We start from the raw sequence: 21,152 nt of genomic DNA, 5'->3' as shown, positions 1-21,152 counted from the left end.
TAGTTGCCAACAAAAGCCCCACTATGCAGCTGGCACCAAGGTATGTGGTAGGGATCCTGCCACACATTCAAATTTAAGACGCAACGGAAACCAGCCACAAAAAACACAACACATTTTGTAGAATAATTTTGTGGGTGGTCTCCTCTTTGTAACTCCATTAATTCCATGAATGTGTAGCTGGGTCACTATTTAAGATGTAATAAACATCTGCCAGGGGCCCATGTGCACATAAAGTTGTGCTTGCATAAATAAAGGATACCTTTTATATGATGTATTTTCTTTTCATTTAAAAATGGACCAATACTCAATAGTTGTGATACGATTTCTATTAAATAGAAAAACAAAACAAAGCAAAAACAACAGGTCACTGTCACGACCCAGTGATTTTGGTGCCTTGGCACTATGGAGTTTTCTTGTCACATGAGAGCCTCTTGCACAGCGAGGGTTTTTGCTGCATAAAGAACCCACGTGCAGGAGAGAGTTCCCGCCAATTTGCAGCTGTCTTTGCAGGATGCATTTTCCCTTTGCAGCACAGTGCAAAGAGTTCCTGCCATTCGGATGTAAATTTGTATCCCGCAATTGGCTAGTGCTAAATTATTTACACGTGGCGGCTGGTAATTGGCTTGCTGGCCGTTTAAAAACTAGCGCGACTTCCGCCCAAGTCGAAGAGCTTTGAGCAGGCTGCAGAGTGCCTCGAAAGAGATCTGACTTGCGGCTAGCTGATCGATAGACTGATCACCTATCGATCCTTCTTCCCGTCGCCGAACGCAGTCCCAGACGTACCCTTTTCCCGCCGGCTTGAGTTACGGACGGATTTACTGGCATTGGCCTCGCCAGCTGGAGCAACTCACATTGTTGTCCAGACGACCGAACCGTTTCCGTCGCAGCCACCCGCGACGTAAGTAAAGTTTTTTACAACCATTAAACCTCGTCTGCCTCTCCGTTCACCAGCCCGCCCTGACGAACGAGTAATTTCTGAATCACCTCGAGTCGGCTCAGCCCGGCCGAGACAGTCACGAGATCACTCCAGTTGCCCTTGGGGAGATATGGAGAAATTCTTCAAACCTGGAACACTCGAGTCTTCTGAAAACTGGTAAAGATTTACTCTGGAACCATCTATAGCAAGCCAACCTGATCTGAAATAGCTCAGACACATTAAGACTCAAAGGCCCAGGATGTCGTCAGCGGAATTAGAATGGAATGTAAGGATAGGTATCAATTAGTGTCCTTTTATAGTTACTAAGGAAAAAGAAAGTCACTTGGGAATGCTGTTCCCAGTCACCTTAAACAAGAATCCCTTGAGCTAGTAGCTCGTGACGGTAGTTAACATACAGTCAAATGCAGCAAAATGTCTAGCTAACTGAACCTGCAAATTGCTCCACATATACAGCCCAACTTTAATTGGGGTCTACATGAGGAAAGGGAAGGGTCATTTACATAAAACGGTACAGATAACTGGGGCCAGGGCTGGCTAGATCATTGTAGTTAAGCTTCCCCCTTTTAATACTGATCTTTTAATATAGTTACACCAAAAAAGCCTGTTTTATAAATCAACTCAGTAAACAGTACAATGCTAAAAATGTGTTTTTTGTTTATTTTGTTTTTGTAACTTTTAATTAGGAAAACATGAGATTAAAGAAATAAGAATCATAATTATAAATAAGGCAGACTTAAAAGTAGGTGTTTGAGGAGGAAAATGACAAGCATTAAAGTAAGTTACTTTTAGTTTTCATTGTTATAAAATAACATATTAAATGAAAAGTAATTCTTTTTATAATGCCTGCAGCAGAATCCTAACACAAGACACACGGCATTTAACTTAGTAAAAAAAAAAAAGGGTTTTATAAAATACAGCAATTAGAAGTTGACAACAGAAGATTTTGTTAATTTCATTACACTAACTCTTTGTACCGCTTAACTAGCTGAGGCCCTAGAAACCTTTGCACACTTAAGTAAGAGGCACTCAACAAAACTGGGATTCAGAAACAGTAACTTCCTGGTACATAGATGTGTAATACAGAATAGGGCATTTTTACTGGTATGCTTGGTATAAGTCTTCTGAGCAGCTTGAAGCATTAACCACAGGATGACTTTGCATATTCATTATTCGTTTGTCTACAAAAAAAGAAGCTGAAATATGCCGGAGAAAAGCAATACGTTAGCTAACAATCTGTCCCTAAGTGTATATTCAGAGATTTTCTTAACCTCTATTCAGCTGGTTAAGACCCACAATAACCCCATCTGCTATCAAGGAGATGCCACAGTTAAGTCATAGTTAGCAAGTACACCCCTCATTTAAATCTGACCTCTTTCCTTGTGTAAGTGAAACCAGGAATGAACAGTTATTCACATGAGTAATTCTGCTAGGCGAGTGCTTCCCACTTCTAATTGTAATGTGTAACATAATTAAATATGGCAAATAGTTTCACAATTATCAGTCACTATTTTGCTAATTCTGTTGAATTCCTACTGTGCTATTTTCTGGACTTTGGGGGATAATTTCAGAAAAGAAAAATACATTAATGCTATATTTTGACAGAAACAAAGCATGCTTTTGAGCATTAACCTAGTATTTGATAGCTTTCTTTTGTTAAGGAATGTAGTTTATGTACATGCATGGGTGCCTACAACTCATTACATCTAATGGGCATCCTGTGTGGTTATGGAAAAGGACAGCAGACACCTTAGGCAGCATGTTAGTCAACAATACCAAAAGAATTAAAATTTAGAGAAATGATGCATCTTATTTGACTTTCATCATTCTGAAGAATGGGAAAGGGAAGGCTTAATATAGCATGTTTGTGAAGGTGAAAAAAAATCATTTTTCAAACTTCTCAGAAGGTTTATACCAAGCAGTTTTAACTAAAATTAACCACCACAGTACAAGTTACACTAGGTAGGGCACGTGAATAATTTTGCTAGCTTTGATCCATCTTGAAGATTATGCCACATAAGGCAACAAAACAATAAAGAAACTATAATAAAATTATATGAAAATGTAAGATACGGGATTGTGTCCGACTACACAGCCAGCAATGGTGGGCAGGAAGCTACAATGATCATTTCCTTTCATATATCTTTGTGAAAGGCCTAAGCAGAGTCTTTCGCCTTACAGATTCTGTTGCAGGCATGGCTTCAACAGCAAAAACTTCTACTAAATGCTGTGTGAGAGGAACAGACCTTCTGAGCACAGGGATTTTTGTGACATCTAGAAAACTTGAGCAGATTAGACCGGGGTGGGCAAAATGTGGTCTGTAGCCTGGATGCGGCCCACCAGACCATTCTATCCGGCCTGCGGGGCCCCTAAAAAACTTTAGAAAATTAATATTTATCTGCCCCTGGCTGCCTGTCATGTGGCCCTCAATGGCTTGCCAAAACTCAGTGAGCGGCCCTCCACCCAAAATAATTGCCCACCCCTGGATTAGAATTTGAGAAGTAATAGAACATGGGCATGTCCATTACCTTTCTCCTGAGTCAAAAAAGCCAACCTCAAACCTGGACATGGAAGTGTAAATATTATTCCTTTGCAAAGCTGAGAGCAGAACATCAGGGCAGCAGTAAAAGTTTCTGGTAGCTCTTACTGGGATACTCCACTTCTAAGCTAACTTGCTTCTTGAGGTTGGGTGAAGTTCTTATTTGAGGGATGCATATATACACTATTCTCTTCATTGTTTGGCAAACTTCCAGACAACAAAGATCAGGTTTGTAAAGGGTTAATCCCTACTAAACATGTACACCATGGATGAAATTCCAATTTAAGTACCCTGGGTCATCTTAATTATTTCTGTTGGTTCACACATCGAGTTCCTATTTGAAACTTGGTAAATTTGAACTGCATCCCCACATAAGTAAAAGGTCAGATTGGGGAGTGGGAGGGGAGGGGAACAGAGAGATTACATACAGATAGGATAAGTAGTAACCCTTTTATTAGTAAAGAGTTACATACAGACTCACACTAACAAACTTCTTTTTTTTTTTTTTGAATCAGCATTTAAACTTAATTGTTATAGACCCTAAACACGTATATGAATTTACAGTTGTCTTCAATTTGCAGATGGGCAAGCAGAGGCACAGACTGGAAAAACAACACTGATCAGAACAGTGCAAGTCAGTGGAAAAACCGTGGTGGGACTCCAGGTCTCCTAGGCCCCGTCCAATGCCCTGTTCAGAATGGCAGCATTTTACACTGAGCTGGTGATTGTGGCAGGGCACTCTTGGTGCCTGCCACTTTAAGAGCTGAGCCAAGCAGCCAGCAGGTGCTCGATTGCCACAGCCATTTTAGATCTCTGGCCACCTATATAAACAGAGCAGTTCCCTGCTAGCAGGCAGTAACATTGCCTGGCTCCAAGGCTGAATGCAACATCCTGGTGGTAAGGGCAGGAGCTGTAGGGGATGGCTTGGAGGCTCCTGGTCCTGGGCATGACCTAAAACTGTACCCTGCCAGGAGTGGGTGGCCTGGTGGGGTTGTCAGTGACATGGGAGCCCCCAGGAAATACCAGGCCAGTTATCACCCTGGTGAAAGGTGGGTCAGGGCACCTTAACCCCAGCCCTCACCTTCAGGTGGGTCATTTAACATCTGAGGTAGTTGGGGCCAAGCATGGCTACAACCACCTGAGCCCTGCGGGGTGCAAGACCCCGAAGAGTGAGAGCCAGGCACAGCTGAGGCCACCGGAACCCATGGGGGGTGTTACCAAATTTGCCCATTACTTTGGGGTGTGCTCATTTATTAGGGATAGTTTCTAGGGTCTTGGTGATTCTGCCAATGTGCTGCTTGTGTTACTGTATGGAGTTGTATTTCTCCCTTCTGCAAGCCCTCACCCCCAGTGGAGCTATCTTGCAGGACTCAGTCTCAATGGGACTGGGTTCCTCCAGTCACCAAATCAGTCATACACACAAACACACAAGTAAACAGAATCCCTCTGAATCCGGCTGGGTGTCCAGCTGACACCCTCATGGGCCAGCATTCAGTTCATAAGGGCACGTCTGAGTCAAACTGGGTCAGTCAGCCTGTACAAGCTGATCCCCTTATGTGTTTCAAACTCAGCACGTCCCAATCTTTGGCCTCTTGATGAGCAGACCCCACAATAATTTAGGCTTCACAGGGATCTTTAGCATAGGTAAAAGAAGCGTTGCTGCAGAGCACGGGAGGAAAGAGAAGCAGAGAAGGAAAAATATACCCAATTACTACCAGTTTGACTATAACAGTTATTTATTGCTAAGCATATGAAATATATAATAGTACTAGTAGTAATAGACATGCAAAAAAAAAACAAACACAAACAATGACAATACTACCCTGGTTTCACTAAGTATTTGGGGAAACTTAGCTCAAGCTTAACTAATACAGTTCAGGTTCAGAAGTTTATGCCTGGAGAGAAGAGATAGAGAGCGAGCGCTGGGATCTCACCTAGTCCACGGTACTCAGGTTGCAAAGCTGACAGGCACAGTCTGTAGCACAATCTTTGAAGAGAGAGATGATCTGTTCTTCTTCTTTCTTCTTCTCCTTCTTTTTCTCTTCTTCTCAGCACACACACTTACAGATTTTTATACCCTCAGTTCAGCTGCTTCAAAGCACCCTCAGTAGTGTAAATCATTGTCTTTTCTATTGACAAGGGGTTATCTGGTTTGGACCATCTCAGGAAACTGATTGATAATCAGGAAACACTTAATATTAGGGAGTAACACAAATACTTGGGAGCCAGCTTGAGATTCCTATGGATGGCAGATATACTGATGGGATATCTCATGGTTTCTTCAGGAACAATAGATAGCTTACAGCATCAGGATTTTGGATTTTTACTTGTTGTGCACAAGCCTCAGCTTAGCATGATTTTTCCAGATCTTACTATAGTCTTTTAACAGACTTAAAGCAATTATTGGGGTGCTCATAACCTTTTGTGGCGAGGACTTCCACCAGTCGTCTCGGGAAAGATATGACAACACATGGGATTAGGGCTCCAGCAGGCTGGATGCTGTGATGAACCCTTAACCATTGTTCAAATGTTGTCCATACCCCCTCTGACTCAGTCTCTTGCCTCAGCATTCCCTAACCCAGCAACCGAGTTTTAGTCAATCAAGTTTAAATAGGCCTCCCATAGTGGGACTGGGGAATGTACGGCCCGAGATGCCTATTAAACTTAGAGCTCTGTGTGTGTGTTGGGGGGGGGGGGGGGGGAGTCCTTAGCAAATCCAGATTAGAACTGGTCTGATAAATGCTGAGCTGGGTGTGTGTGAACATGGGTTGATTAACATTGGAAGCACAGATTCCCCATCATGCAGCGCTCTCCTGCTTCTCTGGTCCCAGAATTCACTGCAGTCTCTGCTTCAGGCTTTCTGTTTTCCATCTCTCATGCAAATGAATGGTCATCTGGTTCCATCTCAGATGTAAATGAGACCTAGGGCAGTTGATTCACTCTTGTCACCCTTATCTGGTGAGGGTCTTAGGTGCGTCTCTCATTGCATCTTAATCAGTTTCATTTAGGTAGAGGAGGGGAGGGGGGTGGTGAGTCCTTTGTGAGTCAGACAGACTGCATCCTGTGCCAGGGTTGCCCAAGAACACAGAGCTGAGACGTAACAGGGGTGCAAGACCTGAAGAGCCCCAGTGAGTGGGTGGAAACCCAGAGGGCTGGGAGTCCAGTATGTGTGTGGGTGAGGCTATAGAGTTGTCCCGGAAGGGGCCAGGGCAATCTTAGACCCAGTTGGGTAATTGGCTGGCCACTACCCCAGTGAGGGTCCTGGGAGAGGCCCAAAAGATGGTACATCTGCCATACAGGGTATGAGCTAGCTAAAGGGGCCCGCTCCAAGAGGGAGCAAGGCAGTACAAGTTGTCGAGGTGTGAAAGACCCTGTGAGAGGGGGTGGAGTGTGAGAGGCCCTAGTGAGAGGAGCACAGTATGAATGTGTGTGCGTCCGAGGCCTGACAACGAGGGCTAAGCTTGGTCCGGCTGTCAGCCGGTAGCATTGACATCTGGATGGTGTGGGCTGCAGTGTAGGGGAGGAAAAGAGCTGCAGATAGTGTCCCCTGACATCAGGGCAAGAAATGGGCAGCATCCCACCTAATTAACAACACAATTATGTAACAACAAGTTGTGGCAGGAAAGACAGGTGGGCAGTGTGCCCAGAGGCAGGTGGGGAAATTAGTACTGTGGCTAGTCTGGAAGCCTCACTTTGCCACAGTGATGTTCCTCAGGGATCAGCAGAAAAGGAGCTTTCCCAAGAGGTGCACAACAAGATAAGCATACAGCCAACATGACAACATAGCATTTTCAAGGTGAAAACCCGGCCCCAGTAAAAAATCAAGGGGAACGTTATCGTTTATCACAGTATTCATGATTCCAAACAGCATGCTCCACCCGTACTTTTTTTTGCCCCTGACCAAGATGCCTTCTGCCGTCTTAGAACCTTGCACACTGCTTTCTGAAGTCTTCTAGCATACATCCCACTGACTGCTGTCAATAAGAACTGCTGGATGCTCAGCATTTTTGAAAGTCAGCCCACTTGTTTAGGTTCCTGATGAAGTCTAATGTTTTAAAGGTCTACCTTAGTATTTTCTCCCTTTAGTTAAGCTACTTTTATTAAGAAGAGGCAGTTTCAAGTTATTTGGAGGTTACCACAATTGAAAATTCATCTTATCAGTGCATCATAAGAAAGCAGAGATGCAACCAGACAGGTGTACTATTGTATACAATAGAACATGATTTTAAAAATATCAATACACCGTAAAGTAATTGCTATCTTTCAAAAATGGTCTTGCTTTAAAAAGGACCATGAGCATGTAGTATAATTTCATAAAATAAGCTAAGGCAGCTATAGAATGTATCAGATGCATTTTGCATGACTGGCTATAATAATGTAACAGTTGTTACAGGATATGCCCACATAAAGAAACAAAAGAACTTACTTTTGATCTCAATGTTGTGCTCTCTGCTCTTACAGTAAAAAAGCTGGGGGAGGGAGAGGGAAGAAAAACAAAAACACACATGCACACCTTACATATTAAAGAGCTAAGTATAGAGATGCAGATGCACAAGGACTTCACCATTTTTAAGCCAAAACTGCATAGATAATAGTTAAACAAGATGATGTTTAAGCAGTTGCCACTTCAAATAACTATTTGATTCTCTGCTATGCCTCTCTGAAATGTGTGGTCATGCTTAACAACTGACAAGCCAACAACAGGGTCTTAAAGCCATAAACTCCTATTGCAAGCACAGTACAGAAAGAAGATTGTGGTAATTACTACGGAGGTGCTGCATGAGAGCTAGTACAAAACTAACAAGTGCTATAGGGCAGATAGCGTACCATATCACTGCCCCGATTTGTTATCTGCCATATCACCACACAACTCTGAATATGTGTAGTTTCTGATAAAGTGGAGGACAGAAGAATATTTACTCCACAAGATAACTTTTAAAAGCATTGCAACATTCTGCACTAAAGGAAAAAAATATAGTGCTGCACTGAAAAAAGTCACAAGCACTCAGAAGCTTCTATACTTCAAGCATGCATTTGTATTATATCAGTTGTAGTGATAAAGGTCGCAATTTACAGATGCTTCCTAATTTGGAAGAGGTCTGACTTGGGAAACAGTCCCTCAGTTAGGGAGTAGCTGTTAGTTAGAGAGACAAAAAGGTCCACAGAGGTTGCCTAGTGCTGCTCAATTAAAGTTCATTGTTTACCTCTTATTCTTGTATGCCTGTGTTGATCGCTACATCAGTCACTTCCTTTAGCATGCTTAAATAGCTCATCAACAGAAAAGGGTGTTCAGTGTTCACTGAGGAATGAATTCTAGAATATTAGAGTTCTTCTCTTTGGTGAAAACTCTGCAGGTAAGGCATGATGCTGCACAGCTCAACTGGGGCAGCACTTCCAGATTTTGGTCAATTAGTGCCTTGCTGGTGGCCAACACTGTTGTTTTTAAATGACTGTATTAAGAAAAGAAAACCCCTACAGTGTAAAGAGCATGAAGAATGAAGCTAAAAGTAGGATTTGTAAACAACACTGCAGGAAACGGACACATTGAGCATCCTTTCTGGCTGTGGTTGCAAGAGAGGGGATAGAACAGGGGCTGACAACTTTTTTGGTCGGAGTGCCAAAAACACCCTGACCTCAAACCATGCCTTGACTTGGTGCGTCGGGGTAGACTGGGGGGTGGGGGGAACAAAGGTGTTGTGAGAGCTGTAATCCTTGTTGTTGGTGGCAGGTGCATGGACACCTCCAGGCAGATGGCGAGGTAGGGGCTGGGGTTGCGCTGCCCCATTCTTTCCCTGCCGTGCAGCCCAAGTGCACATGCAGCCACTGCTGGCCAGGGAGCCCAGGCTCACAACAAGCAGCGGACAGGCTACAAACAGCTATGCTGGGGTCCAAAGCCCTGGCCCTGTTCCACAGCCAGTGGCAGGTGCATATGCACCTCGGTGAGCATGGCAGGGAAGGGACCAGGACAGCACAGCCCCACCCTTCCCAGCAACAAGCCAGACAGAGGCCCTGCAGACTTCAGTGCAGCATCTTCCAGCCTCCCAGTCACCTGCTACAGTTGGTCAGGGCTCAGGCAACCCCCTGCTGCCCTCCATGGAACCTGGGCTGCTCACAGCACATAGCAGAGAGGCTGCAAACAGTTGCACTGAGGTCAGCTGAGCCCCAACCCAACTCATTGCTGGAAGCAGCTGCATATATGTCTCCCCAGGTGGGCAGCAGGGAGGGGCCAGGATTGCCCCTTTCCTGCCATACACCCTTAGGCATGTGTGCAGCCACTGCCAATGCCAGAGTTCCAGAACATGATGCAGCCACTTGCAGCCTCTCAGCTGCCTGCCACATCTGCCCAGAGCTCTGGGCAGTTGCTGCCTGTCATGGAGTCCAGGCTGTTTGCATCAGGGCGTGCAGCCTCTGGGCCACCTGCTGCAAGCAACTTGGGCTCTGTGGCCAGCAGCAGCTGCCCAGAAGCTGGTCTAGCTGTGGCATGCCAAGCAAGATGGCTTCTCATGCCACGCCCTGGGGCACACGCCAGGGGGTTGCCAATCCCTGGTACAGAATCAACAATGCTATAGATCCTTTTGGACAAAACAAAGAACTGGACTCAGTACCTCAGAAGGCCCCAACCAGCTCCACATTCTTATGTTCTTAATCACTATGCATTTTACGTGCAAGCAGACAGTACTAATACCATATTATTTAGCACCAAGGTGTCTCATGTCACACAGCTCTAAAGAGGTTAATCATTAGCTCAACCACAGCTCAATAGAAGGCATCAATAGAGACATTTGCAGCTCTCCTTCCTTTCTAGGTCTAATTTCCTACCAGCTCCAGAATCAGTTAAAGCAGCCCTAAGGCTGGCTGTAACTGCAGGGTACTGGACTGCCAAGTGGTGGTTGCCAGAGCACAGCAATGTTCCATCTCAGTTCCTATTGTCAAGGTTCATCACTTAGGCTAGTGCACAACTTTTTCTGCTCTCACATAAGAAAGGAAAGGGCACAAACCAAGGCTAGATGTCCTAGAGCCCCTCTCCCAAAAAGCTAAAAATCTAGATAGCTCTTAAAAGAATGCCCTTCAATCACCATACCTGTTCCGACACTCAAAAACAAAACAAGCAGAAAAGCAAAAGCCTACACCACATATTGAGGTGCACCTTTTCTCTGCATTTGTTGTGCCAAAGTTCCCAGGAGTAGTATGATTTAGCAAATAATAAATGCATAAATAAATAAAATAACAACAACAACATTGAAAATTCAGGAGCTTTTACATGCTACTTTTACACTACACTGTTTTGGGAAACACGTTACATCTGAGGAAGTTCAGATATTAGTCAAATAAGGTGCTGTATGGAAATGTTAAAAAAATTCCTATTTCAGCATTTTAAGCCACGTTCAGCTAATTAGGGGTTCTAGTGGACCATCTAGAAGAAAAAATGCTATATGGATCTGTGACAGTTGTGAAGGTATGAGTTCCACAATGCACTGGCTCCATGATCAATAAAGAAGTTTATGCTGCCCCCTTCCTGCCCCCCCCCCCCCCCCGATTATGGAAAAGTACAAGATCAAGAATTCATAATAAAAAAAACCAACAAGTAATTCACATGACAGCACACCATTTGCTTCTACAGACTTTCTTTAAACATTGCTCTCTTTTTCTGATTCTACATGCGTAGAATTAGCCATTTAGATACTGCCACTTTAAAAAGGTGAACATTTAACCATTGGAGATAGACCACTAACTTCAAAGATCACTAGACCACTTTTTCAATCAAGAGAGATCTGCATCTTCCCAATGGCAATAGGATACCAGACTAGTAGTTTAAACATATCTGGAAAATCCTAAGAAATTGTCTGATTAAATACTGTCCATACCATCCTTCACTAGCCCAAAAGCAGAGAGAAAAAAGCTGGACCCACCAGCACAAACTCATATAAATATAGATCAGTATTTAACTGAGCTGCTCCAGTTACATCTGCTACATGATTTGTTGGTATTTATCTTCACCTTTCAAACTGGAGTCAGGCAGTGTAGCATAAATACACTGTCCTGGCATACTGGATACCAGGAAGAAAAGGAGGCAGAGGAACACTGCATTATAAATGCATGTAGTAGTTCTCTGTAGGTGCACCTACACGTAGTGCTACATTGCCATAGCAATGCGCTTTGGCGATGTAGTGTCAACAGTCACGAACTGTTACGCTGCAGCTACATCACCGTAGCAATGTGCTCCCTTATTATAGCACATTGCTATGAAGATGTAGCAGCTAAAGACAGCCTTGTGTGGCACGTACAGTACAGTTTGGGCTGTTACTGCGCCGTCCAAAAGGACTAAATTACAGTGCAGCAACACAAGTGCTGCAGGGAACATGTGTAGACGCACCCTGCAACTAACAACATTTTTACTTTGCAGGCTATGCTTGTATTTGAAATAGTCTCTGCATCTAGTTAATCTATAAATTTAAGAAAAATAGAATCCTTTTTCATTTTTATTTACTTAGCAGCTAATAGTGGGAATCTGATCTTAACTGGGGCATCTAAGAATAATAATAATAATGATTACTAATTATAATAAACAACTTGTACTGCCTCTCTTTTGTTTGTATATCAGTGAAATTTTCAATCTTAAGCAGATGAGACAATGTCCCTAAACCTTCAATTAAAAAAGAAAACAAAAAACTTCCAATTTTGCAAATAGTCTATTAGATTCTGCACATCAAAATCATATGGATGGCACCTCTTTTGCCCCTTTTTTGTATGCAATTAGGGCTTCAATATTTATAAAAATCTATGTTTACCTTTTGATAATCACGCCAATGTTCAAGAGGCACCCTTCAAGGCATCCCTCAGAAAAATGTCAGCTCTTACGTTTTCACTATTTTTCTTTTGAGTGCAGAAAAATAGAGCGATTCTTCCATTGCAAAGAACTCAGAGAGGCCATAACAGGTCAGAATGCTTTTAACACTATGGATTCCTATTTGAAATCTCTAGGTTAATTTTGGGAATCATGTTTGCACACCTAACAATGCTAACAGTGTGTGGTACCCTGAACACCTATGAAAGGCTCTCAAGGCACTCCAGTGATTCTCACCCAACTCATTGCACAGAATATGGTTTTATTTTGAAACTGCCATTACTGAAACACCCCTATATATCAAGCTCTATTTAGTTTCAAGCTCATGAGTAGCAGCGTATTTCACATGCACACAGAGCCTTTTGCTCATCTGTAACATGCTTCTATGTTTAGAACTTTCATTTTAAATATTATACAATTAAACCCAAGATGTAATGTTTTCTTACTGTTAACAGACGGCTTGCTTCGAGAAAAAGACAGACTCCCCCTCTTGGTATACTTTGGCACAGCCACATCAAGAAAAGTAAGTGTAAAACCCATGGGGAAATGGAATCAAAGGAATGTTTAGACTAAAACATTGTCTATTTAGCTAAAAGCAAACAAAAAAAATTGTACTTGAATGCCTCCATTTTTTTTTATTTTTTTTTAATATTTAAGGCCCTGAAAATAAAATGGCATTTGAAGAAGAATAGTATCCTGCTTTAACAGCAGGCCCTTCTTTTTGAAGTCGTATTGTGCCTGCTTTCTGTCAAACGTTCAGTAGATTGAGTTTCGTTGATTTTATTTAGCTAATTTGTCATACTCTTACTATTTACTACAGTTTCATGTAATAGTTATTTTGATTACCTTTCAAAATTTCCTTCCCACTCCAGCGCTTACTCAAGCTCAGCTTGTTTTGACAATAAAGTCTGTTGCCTGGTTCACAAGTTTAACCTCACCTTCATGCTTTATATGCCTTTCTGGGTCTGATACAGTGCTCTGACATTCTGATTCATCTTTGCATCTCTGTATGCAATACAGTCAATGTATACACAAAAACATTACACCTGAGACCACAATTATATTGCATCATGTTAAGAGTGACAGAACCCAGAAAAGCAACAACAACAATAAAAAAAGTGCAAAGAAAAATTACAGCTAACACTTCATCCACAATTTCAGGCTCATTATATATAGATACCATATGCAGGAGCACATCTGGTATGCAAGATCTATTTGGGGACCCAAGCACCACCTAAACGCAAGTGTAAGGTGAAGACAGTTTCCACTGCAAATCCAAACATTCTTTTGTATCCTTACCAGTATTTGTCTTTGTTTTCTCTTCAGTTGTTTATATAGTCATCAATGTGTCTTTTTTTTTTTTCTTCAGACTAAAGAAAAAAAATCTTGGTATAACAAGAGGAGTTGGTTTTGACACAATGGATTGGAATGACTTTTTTCCACTCTTATACAGAGTTTATTACATAAGGGGATAATTAAACAAATATGCAGACTGCTTTCACCTAAGCACAAGCATTCAAGTAGGTACTGCTTAAACCATCAGGATGGTACCTCACATAATATTTCATCATATAATTCCATATCTAAATTGTTCAACAACAGACTTCTGGAGTTGATGTAGCAAAGACGCTCTTTAGAAAGTGCTACACAGATCATTTCCACAAAAACTTTTACAAACCTCTTCACCTCCTCTATGAGGCTATGGATTTTTATGTGGTTTAAAAGCTATGAAAAAAAATCAAATGCATGTTTTAACAACAACAAAAAAAACTCAGAAGATAAAATACCATGTAAGCTTTAAAATATCTATTAAAGCATCACCACTGAAAAACAGAAGGTTGTCGCTTTTTTTTTTTTTTTTGGAGAAAAGTTAAAAGTACACTTTTACTGGGCTTAAAACATTTTTTCTAGGCCTACACCTTTAAAAGAAAGGATTAAATTGTAAAAAATTATCAGCTTAAGATGCACGTTTCAAATTTAAGCCCAAAGCAAACTATTACAGTGATTATAAAAACAGAAGACTGTAATTCTGTGCTGCCTATCTTTTAACCACCCAGACACTAATTATGTATATTTGACAGGAAAAAAATCCCAACAGCAGAAACTGAAAAAGTTGGTGGCAAAGATCTCCTAAGATCTGCCACATATATAAACAAGGATTCATCTGCAGTGAAAGAAAGTCTTATATTGACAAATATCCATGAATTGTGTGCTAACTTTATTTTTTTCTGGGTTTAAGGGCTGCCAAACAAATACTAAATTACCTTACTTCTCACATTTGTGGCATGTAAATGTAAACAGACTAAAATGCCAACATGTGAATTCTTTAACTTTTTGTTGTTAAAATAAGATTCTAGATATTTTAAAATCAGTGTTGGTCCTGTGTAGGTTAACTGCCCCCCAAAAAGTGTCAAGCCATTCAAATCTTTCAAAACATTCAAAATCTGTAATATAGGAATCATTTTCCTAAAGGAAACAATATTTTACAAAACCGGCATCTCAATTAGATCTTACTTTTCAAAGCTAAACAAAAATATCCAAGCAAAGTAGTGACTGTACTGCATACATACGGCTTAGCTCTCTGAATTTATTCATTAATTATCCTACTTTATTTGCTTACAGAGATATTTTGATGGTTTATCCTCTAACTTTCATCATCATAGTTGTGAAAGATTAAAAATTCACTACTAAATTAAAGAGCTATTTGTTTTCTTTGGGGGGTTGGAGGGAGTTCTGCCAATTAATGCTCACAATGTTTATCAGCTTCTGATGTTATTCAGTTCTGCTTCTCTTTGAAGAAAGTGTTATATAATTACAAAAGAGATGAAAAAAAAAAAAATCCAGGCACAAGCCAAACTATTTCCTATTTATAATCCTTGATAGCAATTAGAAATTGTAAAACGTTTTAAATATTTAAAAAACACCTCTTCAAACTGACTGAAACTTACCAGAATACGTTAAACTGCTTTGTAGGAAGATCAGACAGGCATGGGACTGCAATTATATATCACAATACCCTTTTCTTGGTTCACAGCTCTATTCATCTTTTTGAAACACTGAAGGACAGATTGGACATAGGGGAACGGATTAGCCACAGGACGACCTGTATTTCCACACAAAAGCCTAAGTGTGGAAAAATGGCACCCTGTGTCACCCATTCTTCAGTTCCTGAAGAAAACATATTCATGAAAACGGTCATTTAAACAGCTCTTTCCCACTCATCTAAGAACAAGTGTTCATTGTTTTCATATATCATTCAGACTGTACAGCAATGTAACGCTACTGTTAAAGTTGCCTTAACTCTACAGTCTTTTTTTTTTTCTAACAAACTTAAGCACTCAAACTACAAAACTGGAAAGTGGCATTTTAAGAGACATGAGCTCATAAGAAAAAGACGTTTACAGTATGCAAATTCCATAGCTAATCGTTACAATAGTCTCCTACTCTCTGATGTGACTATTTACTTGCCTTTAAGGAAAAAACATAACCAAAAACACATAACTTGATATTACCCAATTGTAGTAATGAAATTATAGAAGTAATTGGTGGTAAATAATAGTAATATTAGCTGCATGGTAAACCAGAGTCCAAGAGGGCTCCAAATGTATAAATGTAGAAAACAGACCTTAGCATTTTTTAAGGTTATAAATAGTTTTTGATCGATTCCACTGACAACTCTCTCTAAAAAAGTGTAAATTGTATAATCTACACTAAAAAAAACCCAAAATATGTATAAAACTACATCTTTACTTAATTACATAACATTATTTGTAAATCGGATACTTTATTACACGCAATGCAAAGACTTGGTACAAATGTGTCACTGTACCATCAAACTGTCTCAGGAGAGGTGTCCAAGTAGTTTGATCGGGAGAGACAACCTGACAACTCACTTGATGGTGGTTATGGGCTGTCAACTTTTAACTTCTCCAGAAAAAATAAAATTAAGAGATCCAACTGTTTAATTTTTTTTGCTACACCTAGGCTGCAAAGAATGAACCTCAGGAGCCTACAGGTTTCAAACATGCAATTAACATCAGTTCACCTTTTGCCAATAGTTCCAAAAACCATTATAGTTCTCTAGATTAAGACACTGTATTCTAAACAACGCCTCATAAAATATTAACAAAAAATACTACTGCAGTATCAGAAGAAAATCCAAGTGTTCTGGGAAAGGCAGAAGTCATCTCCCACATGTATGTTTTGTATTCAGTAAACCAATACATGGTATAGTCAGAAGATGAACACCTACTAATTTCTCCCTTCCCCTGCCTTTCTTCCTTAGTTAAAAAAAAAAAATCCTAATCCTCTCAAAATCTCCAACACATAAAAAGAGATCAGTGAATTAGATATGTAGCAAAAATGTACACACACACAACTCAGCTACACTATATGGAGTTTCACCCAATTGTATTAAAACTGCACAATGTCATGACACCTAGTGCAGAAGACCTAGGATGTTATATACTGTTTGACAAAAGCAGTCAAAATGCCAATATAAGGATAACCAAAAATGGAGTCAAGATGATAGCTAAACCAATACAAACAATTATATTTGCAACCTGTGTGTCTATAACAAAAGAGTAGCAAGAAGTAAATAGGCAGAATTAGGTTATCAAATAGAAGCACTTCAGTTTCCATCAATGAAATCTACAGTAAGAGTGACTACAAATATTGGAGGAAAAGCCAATGAAAAAATGTGCCAAGATACTTGTTGGGTAGCCATTGTTCTTTCAATATATTTTTGAAAAAAAACGGAGAGAAGGCGATCAACTGTTTTTATTTTGTGGATGCTAAAGAATACTTTCTAGTATAATGTTATAAATTTGTCCTTCTTTTCAGATTATTGGTAGTAATAGAAGTATCAAAATCAGGTCCTGAAAGACGGCATAAAATTGCAACACATGTAGTGCTGCCAGTGGTGAGTCTGAAATGTGTGGCACTGGAGTCTTCTCTTTCAACTGAGTCTCCTTTAAAAGTTACCTAATTTGGAAGAAGAAACATGAATATGCCTACTATGATCATAGTTTATCAATCTTAAATCAATGACCTTGTAGGAGGTGTTACAATTAAGGCATTTGTAGACCCCTTAAAGGAGAAATCTCTGGCAACCTCCTTAATACAGCCATTTCCATAGATGGCTGTAATCTCTTAACTAATCAAATGAACCAGGGGCTTTCCTGACTTCACAATTCTTTGCCAATGACACTCTTTCCTGGCCTGGCGCATCTAAATTATATACTGGTAGAGATCCTTCAGCAGCTGCAAGACTGTCACTTTGCCCAATCTTGAGTGAAACTTTGTCCCAGTCGCACAGAAATAGTTCACATGTTGTGCCAGCAGCACATGAACCTAGGCGATGTTCAAAGTTCAGTCAGTTCGGCGTCACACCGATGAACATGTATTTAAAAACAACGAGCTCACATCACTAAGAACTATGCTGCAAACTGCATCCGTTTTTATTAGAGCTGCTTCATTTAGAAAGGCCACCAGGTTTCCCCCCCTACTCCCTCAAAGTGTAAACACCTTTAACACCTGTCACATCTCCGCTTCCCACGGGCCTGAGAAATAGCCAACTGAAACATGGTTTCAGTCCAGAAACCTCAAGGAAGAAAAGACAGGAGGAAAGCAAAGAAATACAAGAGGGTTTCCCCCCCCCCCAAGAAAAATTCCTGTAGCCTCTTAACCAGGATGCACATTTTCCTTCTTGGAAAAAAAAATAAAATAAAATAAACCTCCACCAATTCGCAATCGTGGTTTTCCCAACCATGATAGGAAACCTGGGAAGGGGGGTGGATAACAAAAACAAAAAAACAACCAACCAGGAACCCTGAAGCCATGCACAGGCCTCTTCCAGGTTTGGGGCAGAGAGGAAAAGGCAGAAGCCGAATGCCCAGGATCTGCTCTGCCCTGCCCTTTCCATAGAACTTTAGTGCCATCTATTGAAAATTTACTGAACAAAAAGAAAAAAAAAAGAGAGAGAGAGAAAGAGAGAGAGAGAGAGAGAAGAGGATGCCTATTGATTCTGTATGTATACAAAAAAAAAAAAAGGAGGCTGACTTGTTAGCTTTTTTGGCATGCCACTGGTGATCCGCAAACCACGACTAGCGCTTCTCAGCCTCCTTAGCAGCAAAAGATCTCTTCCATACAAAGTGCAAACGCCTCCAAGAGAAAGGAGGCATTTGCTCAAGCACAGGCACGACCAACATCAGACATACATAACACAACCTACATTTGCCAGGAACACAAGTCTAGGGCTACCTACCGTCTAAAGGAACGGGAAAAAAAGGAGCAGGCTTTAAAGGAGGGAGGGGAGGAAAACACAGTAGAACCATTGCTGTAAATAGAACATACTGGAAACAATAAAAAAAATACTAATAATTAAGGCACCTAGCCCAGACCTTTGCAAGAAGAGAGCGAGCAGTGCATGCAGACGTGCAGAGATAATTACCTTCTTTAAGGAACTGAGAGTGGATGACAAATATAAGAAAACAGCAGATCGCTGCTCCTGCTAATGCCCATAAAGCTTTCAAGAGCTGCATCTCGGTTTGAAACTCAGTAAATACCCGGGAAGTCACACAATGAATCTCCACAGCGATGCATCCAGGTTTCCCCCCCCCTTTTTTTTTTTTTCTCCTCCTCTTTTTTTTTTTTTGCGCCAGGCTCGGCTGCTCCCCGGGCAGGACTCGCACTTCCAGGAGAGAGCGAGCTCCGGGTCTGGGGAGGAGGGATGGGGAAGCAGGGAAGGGGAGGAGGAGGGGGCGTTAAAACAAAGTCTCAAGCAGCAGCGGCACCATGATCTTCTTATGGGTAGCAGCAGCACGGAGGAAGCTGGGTCTGGGCTCCATGAATCAGCTTTCTGTTTCCTCGGGAGTTGAGCAGCATTGATGGCTGGGGAGGGAGGGGAGGGAGCTGGGCACAATTGCGCAATAGCTCCCGCCGCTCCGGAGGGGGCTGCTCCTGCTGCTGCTTCAGAGCCGGCTCGGGCTCGGCGGCGCCGAGAATGCGCGAGCCGGGCTGGTCTCGCCGGGGCTCCAGTGCACCATCCTGCTGCCGCTCTCGGGGGGGCCCGGCCGCCGCGAGCCGGGAGGAGGGGCCGGGGAGGGGGCGTGCGGAGGGGCGGGAGGAGCAGCCTCGCCGTCTGCTGCAACTTCTCGGCGCCGAGCGCGCAGCGAGCTCCCCGCGGGCCCGGCTCGGCTCGGCGGGGCTGCCCGGCGCCGCGGCCGCGAGCACGGGGCGCTCAGCCCACAGGTGGAGCCCGGGGGCGGCGGGGTGCCGTCGGCTCCGCCCGGCCCTGCGGCGCCCGCTGCCAGCCCCGCCGCCGCCGCCCGCTCGCCGCTATTTCAACCCTGCCGGCGGCGCCTCGTAACTTTGCCCGGCCGCGCTCCGAGTAGGAGCCGCGCGAGCGTTTCCACGACGCGTCTGTTCGCGTTCATCGGGGGGGATAAGGAAACCCCACTCCTAAAACAAGCCCAAGCCTCGCTGGAGCTAAAGAAGCACGGGTTTTGTTCGGGGGGGTTTATTCACTGGTGCAGAGCGGCAGCGGTCTCTTCACGCTTTGCAACACACCACAAGGGGAGGATTACTTTATGCGAGGGGAGTTTTTAGCGAGGGAAATAGTTGGGGTAGGCCACTCACAGCAGCTCCTTCCCCATCGCTTGAAACCCACCCGACAGGGGGAGGGAGGTCACATCAGCCTTTTGAAGCACGAGATCACTTTTTTGAATTCACGTGCGACCCAGGAGCTACTTCAAAGAAAATGTAGAAATGCCCGTTTTTGAGACTGAGATCGACTGTCAGGCTCCGGGATCAACCAGTTGGTCCTGATCTGGCTGGCAACTGCTGCTTTCCCTGTTAGTTTTACCTTCACTCATCCTAGGCACTGCAGCAAGGGATTTTTAATGTATTTATTTTTTGGTGGTTGGTTTGTTTTTTTGTTCTGGGCAGGGTCTCCCCTGAAGGCTTTCTGGTTCAGGGACAGAGTGGAAAAACACTGTGAAAGAATTTACCCGAGGTTTAAAATAATAATAAAAAAGAAGTCATTCTCCAAACCAGCTTCCAGACTGGATATTATAGCGACACAGAAGCAATAAGGATAGGGGTAAGGTATTCTACTGTTAAACTTTTCATTTAGAATTATACTTTTTCATTCAGAAATGCAGTCTGGTTTCAGAAGGGATCTTCCTCCCCCACAACTTTAGGCCTTTTTTTAAAAAAAAAAAAAAAAGGGGGGGGGGGAGAGGAGCATCTGAAGAAAAATCAGTTCCTAGTAGATTCATACTGAAATAGATGTTGCATTTATTTTAGTCCTTAGATAGGGATAACTAAAATTGATTTTTAAGTGTCCTCAGACTTAGCAAAAATAGCCTACAAACCCTCGGAAGTTAATTAAATAACTTGGTGAATTTTGGATCGGACCCTCCAAAAAGCCAGACATCAGGATCTGGCACAGTGCTTCCCAGGCCTCAAGGGAGTTGCTCTCAATGTGCACTAGTGTAAGAGACGGCACAGATTTGGTTCAGGGCTTGCACTGCACAAAGATATCCAGTCTCATAGCAACAAGGGATTCCAGAGGACTTCCCATTTGGGAGGAAAGAGGTGCTTGGCAATATTGCATGCTGTACTAAATATGGTTCGGCCTGTTTCTTTTCTATTTCCCACAGAGCTTCTAAATGTGTTTAGAAAATACCTTTCAGGCAGGGTAAGCTTGCTCAAAAACAGCCTTCTTAGCTTTTTAACTTGTCACCTACATAGAGGCTTATAAGATTTTAGAGCTAACAGAAATAATGTAGCCTTATACAAATAAATCCTGCTTACAGACCTTTCCCTATGCC

General features: G+C 42.3%; 1 protein-coding gene across 10 annotated transcripts in view; it reads right to left on the bottom strand.

The window, feature by feature from the left end:
* TAFA5 (TAFA chemokine like family member 5) overlaps positions 1-21,152 on the bottom strand; it is a 655,021-nt gene that overhangs the window by 434,203 nt on the left and 199,666 nt on the right. Inside the window, exon 1 of one of the 10 annotated variants that reach the window (XR_009461537.1) lies at positions 18,770-19,417. The exons of the other annotated variants lie outside the window; for them this stretch is intronic. The gene's annotated coding sequence lies outside the window, so the exon portion shown is untranslated. Of the gene's footprint in view, positions 1-18,769; positions 19,418-21,152 lie in introns of those variants that run through there. 10 annotated transcript variants of the gene reach the window in all.

This window comes from Alligator mississippiensis, chromosome 4 (genome assembly GCF_030867095.1).
Source record: "Alligator mississippiensis isolate rAllMis1 chromosome 4, rAllMis1, whole genome shotgun sequence".
In the NCBI taxonomy this organism is placed as follows: Eukaryota; Metazoa; Chordata; order Crocodylia; family Alligatoridae; genus Alligator; species Alligator mississippiensis.
Note: the sequence above shows the minus strand (reverse complement) of the source record. Positions and strands in the feature narration are given on the sequence as shown.